Source organism: Camellia sinensis, unplaced genomic scaffold, assembly GCF_055761805.1.
Source record: "Camellia sinensis isolate YWXY unplaced genomic scaffold, ASM5576180v1 Unanchor2, whole genome shotgun sequence".
NCBI classification, from domain to species: Eukaryota; Viridiplantae; Streptophyta; class Magnoliopsida; order Ericales; family Theaceae; genus Camellia; species Camellia sinensis.
The window spans coordinates 11774132-11786315 of NW_028129079.1; positions in this window are offsets into that span (position 1 = coordinate 11774132).

A 12184-nucleotide genomic window follows, 5' to 3' on the forward strand; every position below is an offset into this window, starting at 1 on the left:
GAAGTTTAATAGAAAAGTAAATTGAATAAAAATGAAAATTGAATAAAAATAAAAAAGAAAGTTGCATAAAATTAAAAATGGAAGTTCAATCCAGAAACCACTATACCTTAACGATCTATTTGGAAATTAAATAAAAAAGGAAGTTAAATAAAAATAAAAATTGAAGCTGCAGCAAATTAAAAATGGAAATTCATTCAAGAAACCACTATACCTTAACGATCTATTTGAAAATTAAATAAAAAAGGAAGTTTAATAGAAAAGTAAATTGAACAAAAATGGAAATTGAGTAAAAATAAAAATGAAAGTTGCATAAAATTAAAAATGGAAGTTCAATCCAAAAACCACTATACGTTAACGATCTATTTGGAAATTAAATAAAAAACGAAGTTCAATAGAAAAGTAACTTGAATAAAAATGGAAGTTACTTAAAAATAAAAATGGAAGTTGCAGAAAATTAAAAATGGAAATTCATTCAAGAAACCACTATACCTTAACGATCTATTTGGAAATTAAATAAAAAAGGAAGTTGAGTAGAAAAGAAACTGATTGAAAAAGGAAGTTAAATAAAAATAAAAATGGAAGTTGCAGAAAATTAAAAATGGAAGTTCATTCAAGAAATCAATATACCTTAACGATCTATTTGGAAATTAAATAAAAAAGGAAGTTTAATAGAAAAGTAAATTGAATAAAAATGGCAGTTGAACAAAAATAAAAATGGAAGTTGCAGAAAATTAAAAATGGAAGTTCAATCCAAAAACCACTATACCTTAACGATCTATTTGGAAATTACATAAAAAAGGAAGTTCAGTAGAAAAGAAACTTGAACAAAAAAGGAAGTTAAATAAAAATAAAAATAGAAGTTGCAGAAAATTAAAAATGGAAGTTCAATCAAGAAACCAGTATACCTTAACGATCTATTTGGAAATTAAATAAAAAAAGGAAGTTGAATAGAAAAATAACTTCAATAAAAATGGAAGCTGAATAAAAATAAAAATGGAAGTTCCATTAAATTAAAAATGGAAATTCATTAAAGAAACCACTATACCTTAACGATCTGTTTGGAAATTAAATAAAAAAGGAAGTTTAACAGAAAAGTAAATTGAATAAAAATGGAAGTTGAATAAAAATAAAAGTGAAAGTTGCATAAAATTAAAAGTGGAAGTTCAATCCAGAAACCAGTATACCTTAACGATCTATTTGGAAATTAAATAAAAAAGGAAGTTGAATAGAAAAGAAACTTGAATAAAAAAAGAACTTAAATAGAAATAAAAATGGAAGTTGCAAAAAATTAAAAATAGAAGTTCATTCAAGAAACCACTATACCTTAACGATATATTTGGAAATTAAATAAAAAAGGAAGTGGAATAGAAAAATGACTTGAATAAAAATGGAAGTCGAATAAAAATAAAAATGGAAGTTGCATAAAATTAAAAATGGAAGTTCATTCAAGATACCACTATACCTTAACGATCTATTTGGAAATTCAATAAAAAAGAAAAGTTTAATAGAAAAGTAAATTGAATAAAAATGGAAGTTGAATAAAAATAAAAATGGAAGTTCAATCGAGAGCCAGTATACCTTAACGATCGATTTGGAAATTAAATAAAAAAGAAAGTGGAATAGAAAAATGACTTGAATAAAAATGGAAGTCGAATAAAAATAAAAACGGAAGTCGCACAAAATTAAAAATGGAAGTTCATTCAAGATACCACAATACCTTCACGATCTACTTGGAAATTAAATAAAAAAGGAAGTTTAATAGAAAAGTAAATTGAATAAAAATGGAAGTTGAATAAAAATAAAAAAGGAAGTTGTAGAAAATTAAAAATGGAAGTTCATTCAAGAAACCACTATACCTTAACGATCTATTAGGAAATTAAATAAAAAAGGAAGTTGAATAGAAAAATAACTTGAATAAAAATGGAAGTTGAATAAAAATAAAAATGGAACTTGCATAAAATTAAAAATGAAAGTTCATTAAAGTAACCACTATACCTTAGCGATCTATTTGGAAATTAAATAAAAAAAGGAACTTTAATAGAAAAGAAAATTGAATAAAAATGAAAGTTGAATAAAAATAAAAATGAAAGTTGTATAAAATTAAAAATGTACGTTCAATCCAGAAACTATTATACCTTAACGATCTATTTGGAAATTAAATAAAAAAGGAAGTTGAATAGAAATAAAAATGGAAGTTGCAGAAAATTAAAATTGGAAGTTCATTCAAGAAAACACTATACCTTAACCATCTATTTGGAAATTAAATAAAAATGGAAGTTTAATAGAAAAGTAAATTGAATAAAAATGGAAGTTGAATAAAAATAAAAATGAAAGTTCAATCCAGAAACCACTATACCCTAACGATCTATTTGGATATTAAATAAAAAAGGAAATTAAATAAAAATAAAAATGGAAGTTGCAGAAAATTAAAAATGGAAGTTAATTCAAGAAACCACGATACCTTAACGATATATTTGGAAATTAAATAAAAAAGGAAGTTGAATAGAAAAATAACTTGAATAAAAATGGAAGCTGAATAAAAATAAAAATGGAAGTTTCATAAAATTAAAAATGGAAGTTCATTAAAGAAACCACTAAATCTCAACGATCTATTTGGAAATTAAATAAAAAAGGAAGTTGAATAGAAAAGAAACTTGAATAAAAAAAGAAGTTAAATAAAAATAAAAATGGAAGTTGCAGAAAATTAAAAACGGAAGTTAATTCAAGAAACCACTATACCTTAACCATCTATTTGGAACTTAAATAAAAAAGTAAGTTGAATAGAAAAACAACATGAATAAAAATGGAAGCTGAATAAAAATAAAAATGGAAGTTGCATAAAATTAAAAATGGAAGTTCATTAAAGAAACCACTATACCTTAACGATCTATTTGGAAATTAAATAAAAAAGGAAGTTGAATAGAAAAATAACTTGAATAAAAATGTCAGTCGAATAAAAATAAAAATGGAAGTTGCAGAACATTAAAAATGGAAGTTCATTCAAGAAACCAATATACCTTAACGATCTATTTGGAAATTAAATAAAAAATGATGTTTAATAGAAAAATAAATTGAATAAAAATGGGAGTTTAGTAAAAATAAAAATGAAAGTTGCAGAAAATTAAAAATGGAAGTTCAATCCAAAAACCACTATACCTTAACGATCTATTTGGAAATTACATAAAAAAGGAAGTTGAGTAGAAAAGAAACTTGAATAAAAAAGGAAGTTAAATAAAAAAGGAAGTTTAACAGAAATGTAAATTGAATAAAAATGGAAGTGGAATAAAAATAAAAATGGAAGTTGCATAAAATTAAAAATGGAAGTTCATTTCGGATACCACTATACCTTAACGTTCAATTTGGAAACTAAATAAAAAAGGAAGTTGAATAGAAAAATAACTTGAATAAAAATGGAAGCTGAATAAAAATAAAAATGGAAGTTCCATAAAGTTAAAAATGGAAGTTCATTCAAGAAACCACTATACCTCAACGATCTATTTGGAAATTAAATAAAAAAGGAAGTTGAATAGAAAAGAAACTTAAATAAAAAAAGAAGTTGAATAGAAATAGTAACGGAAGTTGCAGAAAATTAAAAATAGAAGTTCATTCAAGAAACCACTATACCTTAACGATCTATTTGGAAATTAAATAAAAAAGGAAGTTGAATAGAAAAATAACTTGAATAAAAATGGAAGTCGAATTAAAATAAAAATGGAAGTTGCAGAAAATTAAAAATGGAAGTTCATTCAAGAAACCACTATACCTTAAAGATCTATTTGGAAATTAAATAAAAAAGGAAGTTTAATAGAATTGTAAATTGAATAAAAACGGAAGTGGAATAAAAATAAAAACGGAAGTTGCATAAAATTAAAAATGGAAGTTGATTTCAGATACCACTATACCTTAACGATCTATTTGGAAACTAAATAAAAAAGGAAGTTGAATAGAAAAATAAGTTGAATAAAATTGGAAGCTGAATAAAAATAAAAATGGAAGTTTGAAAAAATTAAAAATAAAAATTCATTAAAGAAACCACTATACCTCAATGATCTATTTGGAAATTAAATAAAAAGGAAGTTGAATAGAAAAGAAGCTTGAATAAAAGAAGAAGTTGAATAGAAATAAAAATGAAAGTTGCAGAAAATTAAAAATGGAAGTTCATTCAAGAAACCTCTATACCTTAACGATCTATTTGGAAATTAAATAAAAAAGGAAGTTTAAATGAAAAGTAAATTGAATAAAAATGGAAATTCAATAAAAATAAAAATGAAAGTTGCATAAAAATAAAAATGGAAGTTCAATCCAGAAACCACTATACCTTAACGATCTATTTCGAAATTAAATAAAAAAAGGAAGTTGAGTAGAAAAGAAACTTGAATGAAAAAGGAATTTAAATAAAAATAAAAATGGAAGTTGCAGCAAATTAAAAATGGAAATTAATTCAAGAAACCACTATACCTTAACTATCTATTTGGAAATTAAAGAAAAAAGGAAGTTTAATAGAAAAGTAAATTGAATAAAAATAGAAATTGAATAAAAATAAAAATGGAAGTTGCATAAAATTAAAAATGGAAGTTCATTAAAGAAACCACTATACCTTAACGATCTATTTGGAAATTAAATAAAAAAGGAAGTTGAATAGAAAAATAACTTGAATAAAAATGGCAGTCGAATAAAAATAAAAATGGAAGTTGCAGAAAATTAAAAATGGAAGTTCATTCAAGAAACCAATATACCTTAACGATCTATTTGGAAATTAAATAAAAAATGATGTTTAATAGAAAAATAAATTGAATAAAAATGGGAGTTTAGTAAAAATAAAGATGAAAGTTGCAGAAAATTAAAAATGGAAGTTCAATCCAAAAACCACTATACCTTAACGATCTATTTGGAAATTACATAAAAAAGGAAGTTGAGTAGAAAAGAAACTTGAATAAAAAAGGAAGTTTAACAGAAATGTAAATTGAATAAAAATGGAAGTGGAATAAAAATAAAAATGGAAGTTGCATAAAATTAAAAATGGAAGTTCATTTCGGATACCACTATACCTTAACGTTCAATTTGGAAACTAAATAAAAAAGGAAGTTGAATAGAAAAATAACTTGAATAAAAATGGAAGCTGAATAAAAATAAAAATGGAAGTTCCATAAAGTTAAAAATGGAAGTTCATTCAAGAAACCACTATACCTCAACGATCTATTTGGAAATTAAATAAAAAAGGAAGTTGAATAGAAAAGAAGCTTAAATAAAAAAAGAAGTTGAATAGAAATAATAACGGAAGTTGCAGAAAATTAAAAATAGAAGTTCATTCAAGAAACCACTATACATTAACGATCTATTTGAAAATTAAATAAAAAAGGAAGTTGAATAGAAAAATAACTTGAATAAAAATGGAAGTCGAATTAAAATAAAAATGGAAGTTGCAGAAAATTAAAAATGGAAGTTCATTCAAGAAACCACTATACCTTAAAGATCTATTTGGAAATTAAATAAAAAAGGAAGTTTAATAGAATTGTAAATTGAATAAAAACGGAAGTTGCATAAAATTAAAAATGGAAGTTGATTTCAGATACCACTATCCCTTAACGATCTATTTGGAAACTAAATAAAAAAGGAAGTTGAATAGAAAAATAACTTGAATAAAATTGGAAGCTGAATAAAAATAAAAATGGAAGTTCGATAAAATTAAAAATAAAAATTCATTAAAGAAACCACTATACCTCAATGATCTATTTGGAAATTAAATAAAAACGGAAGTTGAATAGAAAAGAAGCTTGAATAAAAAAAGAAGTTGAATAGAAATAAAAATGAAAGTTGCAGAAAATTAAAAATGGAAGTTCACTCAAGAAACCACTATACCTTAACGATCTATTTGGAAATTAAATAAAAAAGGAAGTTTAAATGAAAAGTAAATTGAATAAAAATGGAAATTCAATAAAAATAAAAATGAAAGTTGCATAAAATTAAAAATGGAAGTTCAATCCAGAAACCACTATACCTTAACGATCTATTTGGAAATTAAATAAGAAAGGAAGTTGAGTAGAAAAGAAACTTGAATGAAAAAGGAAGTTAAATAAAAATAAAAATAGAAGTTGCAGAAAATTAAAAATGGAAGTTCATTCAAGAAACCACTATAACTTAACGATTTATTTGGAAATTAAATAAAAAAAGCAGTTTAATAAAAAAGTAAATTGAATAAAAACGGAAGTTGAATAAAAATAAAAATGAAAGTTGCATAAAATTAAAAATGGAAGTTCAATCCAGAAACCACTATACGTTAACGATCTATTAGGAAATTAAACAAAAAAGGAAGTTGAATAGAAATAAAAATGGAAGTTGCAGAAAATTAAAAATAGAAGTTCATTCAAGAAACCACTATACCTTAACGATCTATTTGGAAATTAAATAATAAAGGAAGTTGAATAGAAAAATATCTTGAATAAAAAATGGAAGTTGAATAAAAATAAAAATGGAAGTTTCATAAAATTAAAAATGGAAGTTCTTAAAGAAACCACTATATCTTAATGATCTATTTGGAAATTAAATAAAAAAGGAAGTTTGATAGAAAAGTAAATTGAATAAAAATGGAAGTTGAATAAAAATAAAAGTGAAAGTTGCATAAAATTTAAAATGGAAGTTCAATCCAGAAACCAGTGTACATTAACGATCTATTTGGAAATTAAATAAAAAAGGAAGTTGAATAGAAAAGAAACTTGAATAAAAAAAGAAGTTGATTAGAAATAAAAATGGAAGTTGCAGAAAATTAAAATTGGTAGTACATTCAAGAAACCACTATACCTTAACGATCTATTTGGAAATTAAATAAAAAAGGAAGTTGAATAGAAAAATAACTTGAATAAAAATGGAAGCTGAATAAAAATAAAAATGGAAGTTCCATGAAATTAAAAATGGAAGTTCATTCAAGAAACCACTATATCTTACCGATCTATTTGAAAATTAAACAAAAAAGGAAGTTTGATAGAAAAGTAAATTGAATAAAAATGGAAGTTGAATAAAAATAAAAGTGAAAGTTGCTTAAAATTTAAAATGGAAGTTCAATCCAGAAACCAGTATACCTTAACGATGTATTTGAAAATTAAATAAAAGAGGAAGTTGATTAGAAAAATACCTTGAATAAAAATGGAAGCTGAATAAAAATAAAAATGGAAGTCCTATGAAATTAAAAATGGAAGTTCATTAAAGAAATCACTATACCTTAACGATCTATTTGGAAATTAAATAAAAAAGGAAGTTTAATAGAAAAGTAAATTGAATAAAAATGGAAGTTGAATAGAAATAAATGTGAAAGTTGCATAAAATTAAAAATGGAAGTTCAATCCAGAAACCAGTATACCTTAACGATCTATTTAGAAATTAAATAAAAAAGGAAGTTGAATAGAAAAGAAACTTGAATAAAAAAAGAAGTGGAATAGAACTAAAAATGGAAGTTGCAGAAAATTTAAAATGGAAGCTCATTCATGAAACCACTATACCTTAACGATCCATTGGGAAATTAAATAAAATAAGAAGTTGAATAGAAAAATGACTTGAATAAAAATGGAAGTCAAATAAAAATAAAAATGGAAGTTGCATAAAATTAAAAATAGAAGTTCATTCAAGATGCCACTATACCTTAACGTTCTATTTGGAAATTCAATAAAAAAGGAAGTTTAACAGAAAAATAACTTGAATAAAAATGGAAGCTGAATAAAAATAAAAATGGAAGTTCCATAAAATTAAAAATGGAAGTTCAATAAAGAAACCACTATACCTTAACGATCTATTTGGAAATTAAATAAAAAAGGAAGTTTAATAGAAAAGTAAATTGAATAAAAATGGAAGCTGAATAAAAATAAAAATGGAAGTTGCATAAAATTAAAAATGGAAGTTCATTCATGATACCACTATACCTTAACGATCTATTTGGAAATTTAATAAAAAAGAAAGTTTGATAGAAAAAAAAATTGAGTAAAAATGGAAGTTGAATAGAAATAAAAGTGGAAGTTGCAGAAAATTAAAAATGGAAGGTCATTCAAGAAACCACTATACCTTAACGATTTATTTGGAAATTAAATAAAAAAGGAAGTTGAATAAAAAAATAATTTGAATAAAAATGGAAGTCAAATAAAAATGGAAGTTGCAGAAAATTAAAAATGAAAGTTCATTCTAGAAACCACTATACCTTAACGATCTATTTGGAAATTAAATAAAAAAGGAAGTTGAATAGAAAAATAACTTGAATAAAAATGGAAGCTGAATAAAAATAAAAATGGAAGTTCCATAAAATTAAAAATAGAAGTTCATTAAAGAAACCACTATACCTTAACGATCTATTTGGAAATTAAATAAAAAAGGAAGTTTAATAGAAAAGTAAATTGAATAAAAATGGAAGTTGAATAAAAATAAAAGTGAAAGTTGCATAAAATTAAAAATGGAAGTTCAATCTAGAAACCAGTATACCTTAACGATATTTTTGGAAATTAAATAAGAAAGAAAGTTGAATAGAAAAGAAACTTGAATAAAAAAGAAGTTGATTAGAAATAAAAATGGAAGTTTTAGATATTTAAAAACCGAAGTTCAGTCAAAAAACCACTATACCTCAACGATCTATTTGAAAATTAAATAAAAAAGGAAGTTGAATAGAAAAAAAACTTGAATAAAAATGGAAGTTGCAGAAAATTAAAAATTGAAGTTCATTCAAGAAACCACTATACCTTAACGATCTATTTGGAAATTTAATAAAAAAGGAAGTTTAATAGAAAAGTAAATTGAATGAAAATGGAAGTGGAATAAAAATAAAAATGAAAGTTTCATAAAATATAAAATAGAAGTTCATTTCAGATACCACTATACCTTAACGATCTATTTAGAAATTAAATAAAAAAGGAAGTTGAATTGAAAAATAACTTGAATAAAAATGGAAGCTGAATCAAAATAAAAAAGGAAGTTCCATAAAATTTAAAATGGAAGTTCAATCCAGAAACCAGTGTACATTAACGATCTATTTGGAAATTAAATAAAAAAGGAAGTTGAATAGAAAAGAAACTTGAATAAAAAAAGAAGTTGATTAGAAATAAAAATGGAAGTTGCAGAAAATTAAAATTGGTAGTACATTCAAGAAACCACTATACCTTAACGATCTATTTGGAAATTAAATAAAAAAGGAAGTTGAATAGAAAAATGACTTGAATAAAAATCGAAGTCGAATAAAAATAAAAATGGAAGTTGCAGAAAATTAAAAATGGAAGTTCATTCAAGAAACCACTATACCTTAACGATCTATTAGCAAATTAAATAAAAAAGGAAGTTGAATAGAAAAATAACTTGAATAAAAACGGAAGTTGAAAAAAAATAAAAAAGAAAGTTGCATAAAATAAAAAATGGAAGTTCATTAAAGAAACCACTATACCTGAACGATCTATTTAGAAATTAAATAAAAAAGAAATTTTAATATAAAAGAAAATTGAATAAAAATGGGAGTTGAATAAAAATAAAAATGAAAGTTGTATAACATTAAAAATGTAACTTCAATCCAGAAACCATTATTCGTTAACGATCTATTTGGAAATTAAATAAAAATGGAAGTTGAATAGAAAAGAAGCTTGAATAAAAAAAGAAGTTGAATAGAAATAAAAATGGAAGTTGCAGAAAATTAAAAATGGAAGTTCATTCAAGAAACCACTATACCTTAACGATATATTTGAAAATTAAATAAAAATGGTAGTCTAATAGAAAAGTAAATTGAATAAAAAAGGAAGTTAAATAAAAATAAAAATGGAAGTTAATTCGAGAAACCACTATACCTTAACCATCTATTTGGAAATTAAATAAAAAAAGAAGTTGAATAGAAAAATAACTTAAATAAAAATGGAAGCTGAATAAAAATAAAAATGGAAGTTCCATAAAATTAAAAATGGAGGTTCATTAAAGAAACCACAATACCTTAACGATCTATTTGGAAATTAAATAAAAAATGAAGTTGAATAGAAAAAGAAACTTGAATAATAAAAGAAGTTGAATAGAAATAAAAATGGAAGTTGCAGAAAATTAAAAATGGAAGTTCATTCAAGAAACCACTATACCATAACGATCTATTTGGAAATTAAATAAAAAAGGAAGTTGAATAGAAAAATAACTTGAAGAAAAATGCAAGTCGAATAAAAATAAAAATGGAAGTTGCAGAAAATTAAAAATGGAAGTTTATTCAAGAAACCACTATACCTTAACGATCTGTTTTGGAAATTAAATAAAAAAGGAAGTTGAATAGAAAAATGACTTGAATAAAAATCGAAGTCGAATAAAAATAAAAATGGAAGTTGCAGAAAATTAAAAATGGAAGTTCATTCAAGAAACCACTATACCTTAACGATCTATTAGCAAATTAAATAAAAAAGGAAGTTGAATAGAAAAATAACTTGAATAAAAACGGAAGTTGAATAAAAATAAAAATGAAAGTTGCATAAAATTAAAAATGGAAGTTCATTAAAGAAACCACAATACCTTAACGATCTATTTGGAAATTAAATAAAAAAAGAAGTTGAATAGAAAAAGAAACTTGAATAATAAAAGAAGTTGAATAGAAATAAAAATGGAAGTTGCAGAAAATTAAAAATGGAAGTTCATTAAAGAAACCACTATACCTTAACGATCTATTTGGAAATTAAATAAAAAAGGAAGTTGAATAGAAAAATAACTTGAAGAAAAATGCAAGTCGAATAAAAATAAAAATGGAAGTTGCAGAAAATTAAAAATGGAGGTTCATTCAAGAAACCACTATACCTTAACGATCTGTTTGGAAATTAAATAAAAAAGGAAGTTGGATAGAAAAATGACTTGAATAAAAATCGAAGTCGAATAAAAATAAAAATGGAACTTGCAGAAAATTAAAAATGGAAATTCATTCAAGATACCACTATACCATAACAATCTATTTGGAAATTCAATAAAAAAGGAAGTTTAATAGAAAAGTAAATTGAAGAAAAATTGAAGTTGAAAAAAAATAAAAATGGTAGTTGCAGAAAATTAAAAATGGATGTTCATTCAAGTTAAATAAAAAAGGAAGTTGAATAGAAAAATGACCTGAATAAAAATGGAAGTCGAATAAAAATAAAAGTGGAAGTTGAATAAATTAAAAAAGGAAGTTCATTAAAGATACCACTGTACCTTAATGATCTATTTGCAAATTCAATAAAAAAGAAAGTTTAATAGAAAAGTAAATTGAATTAAATTGGAAGATGAATAAAAATAAAAATGGAAGTTGCAGAAAATTAAAAATGGAAGTTCATTGAAGAAACCACTATACCTTAACGATCTATTAGCAAATTAAATAAAAAAGGAAGTTGAATAGAAAAATAACTTGAATAAAAACGGAAGTTGAATAAAAATAAAAATGAAAGTTGCATAAAATTAAAAATGGAAGTTCATTAAAGAAACCACTATACCTGAACGAGCTATTTTGAAATTAAATAAAAAAGGAATTTCAATATAAAAGGAAATTGAATAAAAATGGGAGTTGAATAAAAATAAAAACGAAAGTTGTATAACATTAAAAATGTAAGTTCAATCCAGAAACCATTATACCTTAACGATCTATTTGGAAATTAAAAAAAAATGGAAGTGGAATAGAAAAGAAGCTTGAATAAAAAAAGAAGTTGAATAAAATAAAAATAGAAGTTGCAGAAAATTAAAAATTGAAGTTCATTTAAGAAACCACTATACCTTAACGATATATTTGAAAATTAAATAAAAAAGGTAGTTTAATAGAAAACTAAATTGAATAAAAAAGGAAGTTATATAAAAATAAAAATGGAAGTTTCAGAAAATTAAAAATGGAAGTTAATTCGAGAAACCACTATACCTTAACCATCTATTTGGAAATTAAATAAAAAAAGAAGTTGAATAGAAAAATAACTTAAATAAAAATGGAAGCTGAATAAAAATAAAAATGGAAGTTCCATAAAATTAAAAATGGAAGTTCATTAAAGAAACCACAATACCTTAACGATCTATTTGGAAATTAAATAAAAAAAGAAGTTGAATAGAAAAAGAAACTTGAATAATAAAAGAAGTTGAATAGAAATAAAAATGGAAGTTGCAGAAAATTAAAAATGGAAGTTCATTAAAGAAACCACTATACCTTAACGATCTATTTGGAAATTAAATAAAAAAGGAAGTTGAATAGAAA